The sequence below is a fragment of the Alexandromys fortis genome, unplaced genomic scaffold (genome assembly GCF_014885135.2).
Source record: "Alexandromys fortis isolate MF-2015 unplaced genomic scaffold, M_Fortis_MF-2015_v1.1 scaffold_62, whole genome shotgun sequence".
Lineage (NCBI taxonomy): Eukaryota > Metazoa > Chordata > Mammalia > Rodentia > Cricetidae > Alexandromys > Alexandromys fortis.
This window is the reverse complement of record NW_026067942.1, coordinates 9,805,290-9,815,897: the sequence shown is the minus strand read 5'-3', so window position 1 is coordinate 9,815,897 and position 10,608 is coordinate 9,805,290.

Sequence of the window (10,608 nt, the reverse complement as noted above, 5' to 3'; positions counted from 1 at the left end):
TGCTGGGAAGGAGAGTCTGGATGGAGAGATAAGCGAGCCTACAGGATCAGTTGCTGCCTCTGGCCTTCATTTTCTGAAGCTGAAACCCAGGGCTGTTGGTAAAACACAGACAGATCCCTTACACACAATTCGTGGAAAACGATCTTCGTTAGCTCCCCTCCCCCAAATCTGCAGGTCAGCGCCTGTGGATCAAGAAGCAAGAAAGAGCAGCTGCTGTGTTAAGTCATCTTCCTGGAGCTACATAAACAAGCAAGGCCACCGTCCTGTCACTCCAGGAATGCAATCTAGCAGGAAGTCACAGGGCCAAGTGATGTGTGACAAGAGGGGAAAAGATGCTTTTTGGAGGACACTGTTACAGGACCTCTTCTCTAGAGCACTGAAGGCTTCTAGAACCTCCCTTTAGACACAAGGTAACTGTCTGTGTAGCAGCATGTCCCTAAGGTTGTGAAGTGTCCTGAGAGGCCCTGGCAAACATTCATGAACGTCGTAAGTTGGAGAATCTATTCTCCTGAATTTGGATTTTAGTTCTTCTCACTCACAAATTGATTATTGTCTAACAAGTTTCCTCATTTTTTGGGATCTCCTACAAAAGGTGATTTTAGTAGCATATATTTCGTAAAGCAGGACCTGAAAATGTAATATATGAGCAACTCATCTGTCACCATATGGAAATGCAGATTTTGATTCCATAGCTGTAGTATATAGTGCCAAGTTCTGCATTTGAGAGGCTTTCCCCAGCACTGCTGATATTGCTGGCCTGAAGATCACACTTTGATCAACAAGGTCATAGAACACTGGAAATGCTCCTATTTGTTAATTTGCTTGCTTTTCAGAATGTCCTGCTCTTCTGACTTGGTCCCTCTCTTGGAAACCAGCTGTCATATAGATGCCACACAGAAAGGGCCCCATCTAGATGCTACATGCATAGCTCACAGAATAGCCCGTCTCTCCATCATTGAAACCCCGAATCAGGCATTTAAACAAAGAGACCTACATATTGTTCCACCTCCCAACTATTCACATCTTTTCAAACAGTGGACAGAGAAACCATATTTCCTGCTGGGTTCTAACCCATATACTTCATGAATGAATACAGTACTTCTTGTTTTAAGCCAGCAAAGGTGTATGGTGTCTTATTACTCAGCAATTATTAATTCAAACAGAAGCAATTTTTTGGCTGGGGAAAATATAGACATGATATTTTTAAAAAATTACTTGTTTGCATATGTTTTCAAGGCTGATCATTTTGGTACTGAGTAACCAATTGGTGTGCTCTTCCCTGGGGAAGATTTTTTCTCCCGCTCTCAGCATTCTTTAGTTGCCTGTAGTTCTTTGTATAGGGTTGAGGCCTTGAGGTCTTCCCCCCATCCATGTTGGCCTGTGTATTGGTGACATCCTTATTTAGGTCATGTTTAGTTGGTGAGACTTCATGGGTGTAACTTTGGACACTTCCAGGAGACAGACTCTCTCAGCAAACTCCATGTTCCTCTGGCTTTCACAATCTTTCTGCCCCTTCTTCCATAGTAATTCCTGAGCCTTAGCTGCAGGAGTTATATTGTAGATATGTTCATTGGAATTGGGATCTACAATTCTGCATTTCAATTGACTATAGCTTTCATTCTAATCTATGTCTATTTCAAAAAGAAGTTCCTTTGTTGAGGAGTGAGAACTACACTTATCTGTGAGTATAAAGGCAAATATTTATAATGTAGTTAGGGGATTATGTTGGTTTAGTAAATTGGCATTTGCAAATTCTCCTCCAAGATCCTTGACTTGACTAGACCTAGGTAGTTTGTTAGGTTTTCAATACAGTCATGATTTCCCTCTTGTTGAGAGTGTTTTATTTAGATTAGAGAGCTTTTTGTTGCCATAAAAGTATGCATGCCAGTACTACTACATCCGTAGGGTTATCGTGCCATGCTGACCATTGTGATTTACAAACTTTATTAGCTGTTTATCACTGGTAGTTGTTTTTCTCCGTTGGAAGCTTGCATGGCTCCTTACAGTACCATGAAGGCTAGTCCTCAGGGAGGAGACTTTCAGACCAGATTCATCCTGGGGCTTCTGGATCTGTTTATGAAGTGCATGGTGTCTTTAAGGCAGGAGCTTACCTTCCATCTCTGGGGGGCAACCAAGGGCAATAACACTAGCAATAGCCTATTCTGTTTTGAGACTCTCTTGGATAACCCTAACTAACAACTCAAAAGAGGGTTTCTCATGCATCTTGTTTGGGTTTCTGTTAGGTGGTCTTTGGCTCTTTTTTGAGTGAGCATTGTCAACTCAGATGGAAATTTTTCATTTAAACTATATGTGCATATTTGTATACAGGTGTGTATTATATGTATTCTTAGTATGACTTGTCAGATGTCCTGAATTATTTTACCTTTCTCTCTCCTTCAGTATTTATCTGCTCCCCCTCCCTAATTAGAGCTCTTATGTTTTCCCATTTCCCCTTTCAGGTCACTTGCAACCTTTTATTCCCTTCTCTATTGCTCCCTTCTCTCCCAGCAAAATCTTCCCTGGTTTCTGCAATAACTCCAGATTTTATGACTCACATTTCAAGATTTTGAGCTGCAGAATTTTTCTTAACTGCTAAACCACTCCTCTAGCCCCTAGGGCTTTTTAAATCTCTCTCTCTCTCTCTCTCTCTCTCTCTCTCTCTCTCTCTCTCTCTCTCATCTATCTATCTATCTATCTATCTATCTATCTATCTATCTATCTATCTATCATCTATCTATGTATCTCTGTCTACCTACCTATCATTTATTTATTATTTTAAAGTTTATTTTAATCTGTAAACATTTGCATTTATGAGTGATAGCTTTTCCAGGATACAGACTGAGTTTACATTTACTCTGATTGTTGAGAACTCATCACTGCTTCTCTCAAAGAGATGAACTCTCAAGATATCTAGACACAATAGTTACCCTAACAATTAAGTGTCTTAGACTTCAGATCTGTCCCAGGCTGTTTTTTTCACCTGAGTCTGCTGATGTAAATCTTACTATGGGCTCCTTCAACTCCATCTAGGATGCTTCATTCTGCTCTTCTGGTTGAATTTCCTGCTTCTCACCCTCTCTTTAATAGTTCATTTTATCTGTGAGGACCATAGCCCTACCAGTTCTCTGAGTAACCCTGAACCACAGGCAATCATTTTAATAGCATATCTATTTGAAAGTGCTTTTCGTCTACTAACAGTTAACAATTCTTGCCTGGAATTCAATTATCTTTATAATTCTGATAGTATTGCTTTAGGATCTTCCCAGGTCCTAATGTTGCTGTATTTAGCAGTCTAGAACAGTTCTAATACTGACCTTTGGATATTACACTTCTCCTCTCTCTGGAAGCTTGTAGGATGTTTTCATTGCTGTTTAGTGTTTTGATCTTCTGTATAGCTGGGCTCTCCATAAGGCCTTTTAGGGGAATCATAGCTTGAATTACTTGCCTGAATGTTAAACTGTCTTAATTAGTTCTCACAGTTGCCTTTTCAATACTGTGTTTACATATTTACTCTATTCTAAATATTTTTGGCAGCTTTGTCATGCTTTTAGCTTTTATTATAATGTTTTTGTCATTATTCTAGAGTGCTTCTTATTTTATTTTCTGAAAATTAGTTTTTTTTCTTTTCTTTGTTTTTATTTTGGCTTTTTTCTTTTTCTTTCTTTTTTTTTTTAAAGATTTTATTTATTACATATACAATACAGTGTTCTGCCTCCATGTCAGAAGAGGGCACCATATCTCATTGTAGATGGTTGTGAGCCACCATGTGGTTGCTGGGAATTGAACTCAGGACCTCAGGAAGAACAGTCAGTGTCCTTAACCTCTGAGCCATCTCTCCAGCCCTATTTTGGCTTTTTTTTTCCATTTATTTTAAAGACACGGTATCTTTCTTTAAATTTTTACTTAGTCTTCCCTAATTCAATACATACCTATCATAGCCTCCCCTCTCTCCACTCCCCTTCCCACCTCTCCTTTCTCCCAGATCTACTGTTCCTTCAGAAAAGAGCAAGCCTCCTAGAGATATCAGCTGAACACAGCATGACAAGATACAATAATGCTAAGTAAAATCCATCATATCAAGGCTGGATGACACAACCCAGTAAGAGGGAAAGGGTCCCAAGAGCAGGCAAAGGAGTTAGAGATACCCCAACTCCCATTGCTAGGAGTTCTACAAAAACCCCAACCACAGTATACATGCAGAGGACCTAGTGCAGACCCATGCAGACTCCTTTATCACCACTTTAGTCTCTTTGAGCCACTATGAGCCCATGATTTTTTGGGCTGTGTTCTCCTGAAAGACACAATATTTATCTCTCTAAGTATATGGATGAGGATAGTTCTTCAAAAACTCTTTCTTTGCCTTCCTGTATGGTATATATTCCCTTCAAGTTGCTTTTTTAAAAAAAAAAAAAAAAAGAACTCATTTGTTTTTGTATTTATATTTCAAGACAGAAGCTTTCTTAAGTCTGATGGTCCTTTGGTGTCTATATCTAATAGTTATTGTGATTCTAGAGATCTGATAGGAATCTGAAAGTCAAAGTTTGGGTGAGATTTATGTTTGGATACACCCTGCCATCAGAAGTGTTCTCTTGCACTCTCTTCTTTCTCTACTTGAGTATGTGTATGTTAAGCAGGTGTGTGTAGTCCAGAGTTCAACCTTGGGTTTAATTTCTCAAGAACCATCTACTTTTTTTTTTTTTTTTTAAGATCGGGTTTCTCATTAGTCTGTTTGTTTAGGCAGTGAGCCCCAGGATTCATGTTATCTCTGTCTTACTAGTACTGGGATTACAAATGTACACCACCACAATTCGTTGCTTTGTTTTGTTCGTTTGATTTTGACATGAATTCTGGGTATAGAACACAAGTCACTCTACTTGTGTTTCAAGCACTTCACTAAACAAACCATTTCCCCAGCTCAGTAGCTCTCTGTCTTCTTGTGCTTGTTCCAGAAGTCCCAGAACATATTCTGGAGTATTTATTTCATCCTACTACAGGCGGGACTAAAGGGGGGTTGGTAAGGCCTGGGTTAGGTTCAGCTAGGTTCAGATCAGGAACACTTCCTAAACAAGGATAGGAATGTGGCCATCCAGAGACGTATGTTTTATACCCTTTAGTACCTAAACCCTTTGTTAGGGAAAAAGTCCTAAGATGAGCTGCTCCGCAGGCACAAAGAAATCCAATCAGGTCAAATCAAACCAAATTAAAATGCCCATGTGTTATTAAATGCAGCACTCTTGGGTGGCCGAGAGTATGGCAGGGGAGACAGAGAACCAGGGAGCACATTCAAAACCCGGGACCACATGTTCCCCATCTGGGCGCCCCCTTAAATACCCTGTGGCCCACTCACGCTCAGCGAAAGGTGTGGTTGGGGTGGCATCCAGTTTTCTGTAGGCCTCAGGCAGCTGTTTTTTGAGGGAGATGCAAAGGCAGGTAGCTAGGAGAAAAAAATATTGTTATTATCGACCCTATGAAATGGGGCTAGCCATGGGATGGGACACAATAGCAGATGAAACCAGATTTTAGTTGGCAGGTGTGTCCCTGATGCAGAAGGGTTGGCAGGTGTACTTGATCTAGGAGAAGCTGGTACCAATGGTGAACCGAGGAGCTGGTGCAGGTGCTTTTGGCGTTGTTCTGGGAGTGCTTTGTAGGTTGGTCGTGGCTTAGGCAGCAGGAGTGACCTGTAAAGTATTCTTGAAACTGGCTGTGGTTAGTGTAGCAGTAAAACAATTAAAAGAATTAAGAACCCTGGATTTTATCAGACCTGATTCTGATGTAGCAATAGAACTTTTTGGGGCCAACTTTCAGTTCTCCCCTCTCCCATGTCATCCCATGCCTACAGGAAGAAGCCAGACTTGAGTCTATGCCCCTTTTTCTAAAGAGAGCCTAAAATGTTGGTCATAATTATCACCTCAACTTCCTGTCACCCCTGTATCCAAAGAGTCTGGAATGTAATGTTAAGTTGGGAGCATCACCCCAGCCCTTGGCGTCCATCCCAGTTCTGCGTTGGTCTGGGCTCCAAATCCCAGCATGCCACTCCCATAGGGTATTTAAGTGAGTGCCCAGGGAAGGAACACGTGGTCCCGGGTTTTGCATGTGCTCCCCAGTTCTCTGTCTCCCCTGCCATACTCTCGGCCACCCAAGAGTGCTGCATTTAATAACACATGGGCATTTTAATTTGGTTTGATTTGACCTGATTGGATTTCTTTGTGCCTGCAAAGCAGCTCATCTTAGGATTTTTCTTAACACCATTGGTCACCTTGCTTTAGTTAGCAGAAGCTGCAACCCAAGAATGGAAGGATAAAGTGGGTGGTGGATTGACTGTTCCAAAGTAGCCTTTCAACCAGTCCTTTTATTTTTAACTTGTGTGTGTGTGTACGCATATACACACATATACATTATCTTTTGTATGTATAGTCCATATATATATATATATATTCATAACTGAATATTTTAGGATATCTTATCTACCCACATTGCATACTAGAAGTCCCCTAATTTACCTTCTGGTCAGCACTTCAGTCATCCTGTTATGTCCAGGTGCAATTTATTCCTAAAAATGTTTTTGGTTTTGTAATTTCATATCAGCTTGAACCTATAACTACTTCAAATAAAAAAAAAAAGAAGGGGTGTTTTTAAATGTTTCAAGCAATTTCCCCACAGATAATTCGTTCGGTAGTGTTTATAATAACCCATGGAGATTTCTGAAAGTTAAGAAGTATTTAAACCTCAGTACACTTATTTGGCAAAGTCACTGGTGAATAGTCATGATTGTGCTTGGGACATCTTGTTCAATGTCTGCTATAAGGCAGGTTGTTCTTTCCTTTCTGTTTTCTTTATTCACCCCTCTCAAAATGCTTTTCACACTTCACACACTTACACATTCCTTTGGAGTGCTTTTAGGAGCTCTGCTGGACCTCTGTGGTTTGTGCATTTTTTTTCAGAAGCTTCCTATTTTTGAGAAAACATTTTTGGTAAGCATTGTGAAGATGTGAGATATAACACAAGTTTAAGCAGTAGGATGGATAATGAAAGCAAGCAAGAATCCATGTTATAGTTAGAAAGACTGAGGACCAACTGCAGATCTCCCACTTCTTGCCCAGACTTGTGTTTACTTCCTTGTTATGCCCAGATCACGGCGTCTCCCCAAAACCAACCAGGAGACCGAGTCCTGTATGTAAAAGCAAAGAGCCTTTATTCTTACACAAGTTTGCAAACTTGTTCTCTCCATGTGTTCAACGTATTGGAGTGATCGGAGAGCCCTGAGCTCAGTGTTGGGTTTTTATAGTAGCAAAGGTGGGGATGAGGGATTTTTAAGGTTTAGGACCCTTGATTGGCTGACATTTGTCTAGGGGTGTCCTGGTGAAAAGCGATGGGTGTGTGCTGGCAGGTGATCCTATCTATAATGGTTTGAACATTTGGAATTTCTTTTGGATGGTCTGTCCCTGGGTGGTGCCTGGGTAGTCTCAGTTTGTGGTGTTTATTGGAACTCAGGCCTCTAATGATCTTGTCATGGCTGGGTCCTATAGTCCTAAGTTTCACTGACCCCAGCAGGAAGATGTCTTACGGCAGAATTTTGGTGAGAAAAATACTGAAATTAAATAAAATGAAAATAAAACAAATGAAATGAAAATAAAACTGAGGAAATGTATGTAGGCCATTACAGGAAATAAAATTGAAATTGGCAAGACTTTATTAGTAAGAGCTCTCTATATGTCTGTAGATCCATTGACTTCTAAAATAGAAGTGAAAGGTTTTCTGTTGTTAAGAAAAGACAGAAACAAAATTCAAAGAAGACAAATAATTATTTGTATTTATTTCTTATGGTTTGCACTCTGTTGATTAGACAAGAAATTCCTCTATAGAAATGACCTCATTTTACAATTCTATCTAATAAATAATACTAGCTGCTTCCATGGAACCAGGCCCCAGGCCACAGAGCTACTTGTAATGAAAACCCAACATGAAGGCGCTGTCAGTAAGCTTGCTGCATGAATGTTTATTCCCTCCCAGTTTCCATGTCTGGGTACCACATTCTGCTACTGTGTAAATGGCTTAGCTCCCCATAGGACACCACCTCTCCAAATTAAAGTAACCTTTCTAGACCACAGTCAGCAAGACAAAGTGACAGTCTGATTATTTATGCTGATACCTCCATGTAATATATCAAATTATATGCATATATTTATATATTTAAATATATAATTTATGTTTTAAAATAAAATATGTTAAATATAAGCATAATATTAAAATATAAGCATAAATTATCGGGACACTAGCTTGTGGCTCTGGCAGGCCTTGCCCTTCTCCCCAGTTCCCTCTGTCTGGCTAAAAACTGCAATATTACATTCCTGAAATTAGCCCCCTGGGTTTATTTCCTTATTTGGCCACTTCCTCCTCCTAAGATTGACTGCCAAGGTCCAGCTAGCAAAGTATTAAAGTCCAGCAATCAAAAGCCCTCTTTGGCTCACCTAATTAACATGCACAATCAAAATATATCACCACATCCTAGCCCATTCTAACAAACCTCCCCTGCAAGGTCATTTGCTGCTGTTTTTCAGTCTGAGTCAGAACGCAGCCACTTTAATTTTTCTTCCCCACACAATAAAGGATCTCTATGTGAAAAAAGGTGTTTGGGTGTGGTTTGTGCCTAACCTGGGGGCCTGGAGGAAGCCCCTGCTGTGCAGGGTTTTCTACTGCAGTTACTGTGACTCACTACTGTGTGAAGAAACACAAAACAGGAAGGCAAACTATCTTTCTATTGAAAGATTTGAAACTTGAAACTCTAGCCTTAATCACTTCATCTAACCTCACATTTTCTTTTACTAAAACAACCTTTTACTTTTTCTTAGGTGAAGTCTCTGATGTCCCAAGTCCTAGCTTTTCATAATCCCAGATAATCAGCTTCTTCCCTTCTTTGCTCAGAGCCCCTGGTAACCCCAAAGACAAAAGCATGTGGCCTACACTTATGAAAGACTGTTCAATCTCCTCATATCTGGCCTCTCTGAGCAGACTCTGGCCAGCTAGGCATCTAGAGGAAATCTGCTTAAAGCTTCCAGAAGTGAACTTCCTCTCATTTTCTTTAAAAGTTAAAAGAGGAAGGACCAGGAAGACAATAGCCAGCAGCAAACAAAGAAGCCTGAATACCCATGAGGAAAAAGACTTCTCACTCTAGTTGGGTGTCTAGTGGGGTTTCTCCAGGCAGAAGCCCTAAATGATTTCCACTCTTCTAGTCTAGTGCCCTGATAGAAATTCATTTCAACTCATATGTATTTATATTTGAATTTTTTTGTCTTTTATATTTATTAATATCAATTATGCATAATGACCTCAAGTTTGTTCTGTAGCTGAGTATGGCCCTGAACTCCTAATCTTCCTCTCTCAACTTCCTGAAAGCTGGGAGAGCAAATGTGTACCACCACACCTGACTCTGTCATTTTACCAGTAATTATTTTGAAAAAAAAAAAAAAGAAACTACTAGTTTCAAAACTATGTCTGTCTAAATTAAACAAATTAATAACATTTATACAAAGTTAACATTGAACTTAAAGTTTGATTGATTGGTTGATTGATTGATAGGAAAGCAGCTCCTTCTCAATTGGCAATCTCTTCACATTTTTCTAGTTATTTTTAATGCAATTTACATTATGGTATCAATTACAAAAGTGCTATGCATGTAGACTCATATAAAATGGCAAAAGTGATTTTATTGATTATATTATGAAAAGTCTATTTCAATTAAAAACATCAAATTTAATTAGCTAAATCAAAGGTAAGCTTTCAATTCCTTAGAGTTCTAAATTTGGTTCATTTAGACATAGTATGATATTATAAATGAAAATGTAAATCATACTGCCTTTTTTGGTCTTTTATCTTATTTTCAAATATTCAACAATCTTTTCTTTATAAGAAAAATCTTGTATTAGAATCAACAGGCAATAAATCTTTGTAAAGCCCTTTCATGACTCAATAGAAGAACATTGGCAAAGAAGTCATAAAGCTATTAAATTCATTGTCTCCTACTTCTTTCAACAGTTCCATAACCCTCAAATGACTCATTGCTTTTGCATGTATGCAATGAATGATTTAACAACAGTATCCAGGGCACACTTCATGGAGTCTGCTTCAACAAACAGCATAAATATTTTTAAAATGTATCATAGAGTGAAACAAAGAAGTAAAGGAAACACTAGTCTGCCTTTGAAAATTCCAATAAATCTAAATTTTGACTGAACTTAGTTGGAAAAGTGTTTGCTGGGTTAGAAATTAATTTTTAGTATCTTTCCAAAATTCTTCTCTGACAGATGTAGAATATTTATAGTAGCTGTGGCATGAATTTGATAGTGAATAAACAATGTTTTCTGTAAATTAAACATTCTTAGGATTGAAACTTATCTAAAGTACTTATTGAACAATGTGTTTTATGTCATCTGACTTATTTCAATTTAAACAAAAATACAGAACAAAACAGAAAACCAAAAGCCCACGGGGTGGCGGGGATGTTGGAGTTTTTCAGAATTTGAATCAATGGATCTTTGTTATTGTTCAGCTCTTACATTCTTTTCTCTCTCTCTCTCTCTCTCTCTCTCTCTCTCTCTCTCTCTCTCTCTC